Source organism: Cupressus sempervirens, chromosome 7 (assembly GCF_028749045.1).
Source record: "Cupressus sempervirens isolate cs-2001-9-10 chromosome 7, ASM2874904v1, whole genome shotgun sequence".
Classification (NCBI taxonomy): domain Eukaryota; kingdom Viridiplantae; phylum Streptophyta; class Pinopsida; order Cupressales; family Cupressaceae; genus Cupressus; species Cupressus sempervirens.
In genome coordinates this window covers 20,784,321-20,789,784 of record NC_143124.1, presented here as the reverse complement: position 1 = coordinate 20,789,784, position 5,464 = coordinate 20,784,321, and the positions used below count along the sequence as shown (strand labels likewise).

Sequence of the window (5,464 nt, the reverse complement as noted above, 5' to 3'; positions counted from 1 at the left end):
GTGTGTATGAGAAAGTTCATTTACAAGAACAAGGTTGATTAGAAGCACACAAGAGTGTGAATAATAAGCTAAAGGAGAAAGCTTGTTGTTGATAATTGGATTTGTGAAGAATTTTTAAGTGTTGATGAGAAGAGTGGATTGACTACTTGAAGGGTATCCAAGAAGATCAAGATCAAATGTGACAATGAAAGGCTTATCAATGAACCAGCATAAGGATCAAATAGAGATGTGAATAGAAAAAAGTTAGTTGTAATCACACAGATCAAAACCTATTATTTCCTTTCTTATCATTATAAGCATTTCATATTTAAATCCTTTTAGTAGATGTTGACCTAACAGTTATTTGAAGACTTAATAGTCTGTGTAAATCCTTTAAATAGGTGACATTCCAAATGGAATAATCAAAGTCCTCTTACAAAGCCACTCCTAACAGGTTGATTAAATCCTCTAACCAAGTCACATTTAATAGTGTGTATTGTAACCTTTAATAGGCCTACCTCCTAATAGAGCTCACTTCTAAAGAGTGAAAAAGAGTGACATGTTGCTAGTGGTTATTTTCAAATTTGGTTTCCACATAAAATACTAGTCTCAACCTATGATGAATGTCTTATGAATTATTTACACATGATGATGTTTTCATTATACAATACAAGTTAAGTTTATAATAGTTTTACAATAGAGACTTAACAATAGTAGGATATGTTTGATTATTCAAGGGGTACATATAGACTTTGAGTAATTGATTCACACCCCCCCCTACCTACTTAGTGATCGTAAATATTTCTAATAGGAGCATTAGTATTTTGACACTTATTTGTTACGTCATAATTAAAATCTATTGAGAATATTAAGGGTAGGTTCTCATATAGGGGACCTTTAGAAAAATAGAGTAGTCACTACTGAGATTTCCTTAAATGGAAGGAGAGATTATTGAATTTATATTTATAACTATCTTAGAAAGGGGGGATGAGAGAGGAGAAAGAGTGAGAGAGGGCTTGAAATATGTTTAAAAGTAAATGAGGGGGTGAAAGTGGGGAAGGGGAGAGAAAGAGTCACATGTTGTTTACATAGAGGAAACATTGGAAATAATTACTTTATCGTGGGAAATACCTCCTTCTTAGAAATTATTTGATAAGTTAACTTAATGTTAGTGATGTCTTCTAACAAGGTAATATGCAATAAATGGGCATACAAGGAGAAGGACATGCAATTGTTCAACAACTATTATTGGTCAAATGTAACCATGTTTGTTGATTATAATCTAGAGATATAGAATAGATATCTCCTGAAAATGGATTTTTTGGATAAAGTTTAGGAAAAATAATAAGAAGTTTATACTAAAGTAAGGTCACCAACAACTAAAAGCTAAGAAAAATTAAATGTTTCATAATCCAAATCAGCGAATCCTTGCACTTGATGGTGCAAGTGCTAGTTTTATGTTATAGATGTTATGAGAGAGGATCATTTGTCTAGAAATATGGATGGTTTGGAGAAAAGGAGTGGACATGCAGAAAACTTTGTTGAAGCAACGGTGGAAGTGCATGAGCACGTGAGGAAAACTCTACAAAAAAGAATAAAATAAAGGTGAGGCTAAAGTATATTTGAAAAGAAGATATGTATAGTTCCAAGTTGGAAACATGTTTATGGTTCACTTGAACAAAGATCGGTTACCTCAGGGGAGCCATACAAAGTTGATGATGAAGAAGATTGGACCGTGTGAAATTTTAGAAAAGTATGGAGAAAATGCTTACGAAGTGGCATTGCCTCTAGATGTAGCTATTTCACCTATATTTAATGTCTTGTATCTAACATTGTATAAAGGTTCAAACAAAGAAGTTGGTATAGAAGCAACAACACATGAATCAAATGACTGGATTCAAGAATTGCCTTCTAAAGAGACACCCTAGATGGAAAGTATCATCAATAGTAGGGAAGCAATGAGGACAAGACACAAAGTACACAGGGAGTATTTGGTTAAGTGGAAGGGCCTTCCAAATTCTAAAGCTACTTGGTTGCTAGAAATAGAAATTCTAAGGCAAGGTGGGGATATACAATAGTTGGTCTCCAAGAGGACTTGAGACAAAATTCACCCTCGGGAGTATGTTGTAGGAACAACTATATAAATAATATTTCTATATTGTTTATGGGGGGTACTTATATGTTTTAGGGCATATTTTATCATTTTAGGGTATAATTTAATAGTTTTCTATCACTTCGTAAATAATTGATGTTTAGGGCACATTTTAATATTTTAAAGCATACTTTGATGTTTTATTAAAGAATTGAACAAAACATGTATGGGTCTGGTGGTTGCCAAAAATAGTTTTAACTATTTATCTTTGTTTATATGTTCTCTCCAAATTGATCGTTGGGGAGAGGATTAATTTTAATTTTCTTTTTTGTGTGAAGAAGGGACTGAGATATTGTGAAGATTATTACCCAGCCTTGAACAAATGAAATAAATAATATTGTAGTGCTTTCTTGCTACTTGGTTTTAGTTTTATTTTGTTCACACTACAAACTGATTAGGGATGCATATCATATCTATTGGTTTCTGAATAAAGTAGTAGTAGCATTATTTTATTTTATTATTTAAATTTATTTTTTGTTGTTTAGAAGTTATTGCTGTAGAAAGTAGACTCACACAAGAATCTCTAGAACTTAATTTAGGCAAAAATGCCTCTTGCTCACATGAACATCATGTGAAGTGGCCTGAGTGGGGTGGAGAGCGGGTAGGAGGAATGTACATTACTTTCTTCGTGGCCATTTGCAGGAATGGGCTACAGTTTGAAGAAACATGTGTTTGGTAAGGCAGCATCCCTATGTGCTTGCCATGAATGAACACATGTAACCTGTACGGTGTTGTTCATATTTGGTGTTTTCCCTATAGTTTTTTTTCAGTTTCTTCTTTGCATCCAATATTGAGCCTATTATAGTCTTTGTTTTTGTTATCTCCTCATCATGTCCAAATTTTTTCTCCAAACTGATGAGACACAGATGGAGATGTTATGGCAGTTTCAAATCTCACACTAAAACTTTGCTTATGATCTACATTTATGAACTCTAATATATCTGATTCCATTGTTATTTTACTCCATGTGGGCTCTTCATGCTCCCTCGATACACCACACGAGGTCTTTCACCTACATTCCTCATTGTTCTCCTCTTCACCTGAACCAATCCCTTGCCAACTTCAAATAGCACAGTAAACGATGGGTAGTTAAGATCACCGACTTCTAAAATTGGACTAGTAGGGTAGGAAACCATCTTCTTTGTGAGAATAGCAATCTGTTGGGAGTTATAACTGAGAGCGCAGAGAAAGTTGATGTAGTCTTGAGGTTCCAGATCATAAACAAGCCCTGGATTAACTACAACCATTGGGTCCACGTGGCCTGTGCCAATGGCAAACGGGTTGGCTATTTCCATGGTTGATACATCCCTGATGGAATGCTCTGTATTGTCAATAATGGAAGATGATGTCATGAGGGCAAATTTAATGGCGGTTGGGCTCCACGTAGGGTGAACTGCTTTAACGAGTGCTGCAATGCCACTGACGTGAGGACAAGCCATTGAGGTGCCCAATAAAATCTCGTAGGACAAAACATTTCCAACTTTTGCAAATGCTGCCAAGCTGTTTGTACCAGGAGCAATCAAATTAGGTTTGAGAATATGTGGGTATGCTACAGTTGGCCCTATTGATGAAAAAGGCACTGCCATTGGAGCAGCTATGGTCTTTCCCACCACAGTCAATCCAGGGATTCTAAATGTAGCAGTGGCATTAATCCCTATATTAATGATATAGGAATTGATTTTTTCTCCGGTCCTAAAACCCACATTGATAGCCGGTATACAATCAGTGTTTGTAAGCATGTGCACTTCACCACTAACCAGTTTATTCGCAACAACCATTCCTACACCCCCTACTTTCACCACAACAATGCTCTTGTTATAGGTGGTAGACTTTCCTTGATCACACACCACAATTTTACCCTTCACCATATTCGCATCAAGCCCTCCGTCAAGACAAAACCTTGAGCTATGGTCCTTTGATGAATAGATCAGAGGAAGAGGTTTATTTTGAATTATATCTTTATCGTCACCTCTGTATGTAGAAGTTCCCCTGTGTATATCCTGGTTTCCCAAGACAATCAAAGCGGGGAAATCTCTATCAATTGTACTAGCACCCACAGTGGTAACCGAGGGGGCTGGATTACTAAGAGAAGATGACCTAGGTCCTGAATTCCCAGCCACTGTAGAAACAAAAACACCCTTCTCCATGGCCCCAAATTCTGCAATGGCTCTGACCTGACTGTGAAATGGCCGGTCCCACGAGCCAATTAACAAAGAAATGATGTCCACGCCATCTGTGATGGCCTTTTCCATGGCAGCAGCTATGTTCAAATTCGCAGCACTTTTGCCAGCAGGCCTTGTAGATTGCCAGCCTAGCTCGAGGGGCCATCACTGAAGCTATTCCATTGGCGAATCCATAAAAATTGGCGTCAGCCATTGTAGCCTTAGAAATTGTAGAAGCCATGTGTGTGCCATGGTTGTCGTCGTCTCAAGGAGATTTATACTCCAGGGTTTCGTTGATGCGGTCTTTAGCCTCGTAGCCTTTCAAAAAGTAGCGAGCTCCAATGATTTTCTTGTTGCAGTGTGAAGAATTGAACTCCTGCCCATTCTCACACTCACCCTTCCATTTCAAGGGAATAGGTCCTAGAGCTTCGTCGTTGAAACTTTGGCTTTCAGGCCATATCCCCGTGTCGAAGACTCCTACGATAACATCTTTGCCAAAAGTTGACTACTAGGACCATAGTCTAGAGGAAGAGGAAGAAGAAGTGAGACCGAGGAAGTCAGGAGTGCGAGTGGTGTCAATTTGGCTGAGAGAGGAGGGGATTACACCAAAGCAGCCATCCATAGTCTTCATGGCTTCCACATCTGCTTTACTCATCCTCACAGTGAAGCCCTGCAGGACCATATCATACGTATAGAGCATGTCAATTCTAGTGTCAGATCTTGAGACCTAGTTGAGCATTGAAGAATACCAGTTATCATCTGAGTTGAAGTGTTAACGCCTCGCGATCTTCATCATTTGAATGATGTATAGCTTTCTTGAATCTTGAGCTTCAACCGTGCCTAGAAACATCATCATTGTGATGGTGAGAAGCATGAGAATCTCAGAGGCAAAGAAGGCATTTGCCATTGTTGGCAGGTAAAGAGTAGAGTACAATAGCAAAGTGAAGTGATGTGTCAAGAATGATTGATAGAGAGAGTTTTTTATAGGGGAGAGTAGTACCCATTGTTTTGGCTCTTGCTGCTTCCTCGCTTTCATTAAATATGGTGCATATTTAATAGTTGTGTATTATTTAAATTTGCCTATTGTTGTAACGATGAGAACCGGTCCTTATTTTAAGGAGACTAGAAATTGATTGGTAAAACTATGTTAAATAGTTGCGCCACCGAATTA

The 5,464-nt window shown here is 37.7% G+C and overlaps 1 pseudogene; it reads right to left on the bottom strand.

The window, feature by feature from the left end:
- Positions 1 to 2,959: 2,959 nt before the first annotated feature.
- LOC149545213 (subtilisin-like protease SBT1.7 pseudogene) lies at positions 2,960 to 5,200 on the bottom strand (annotated as a pseudogene).
- Positions 5,201 to 5,464: the final 264 nt, after the last annotated feature.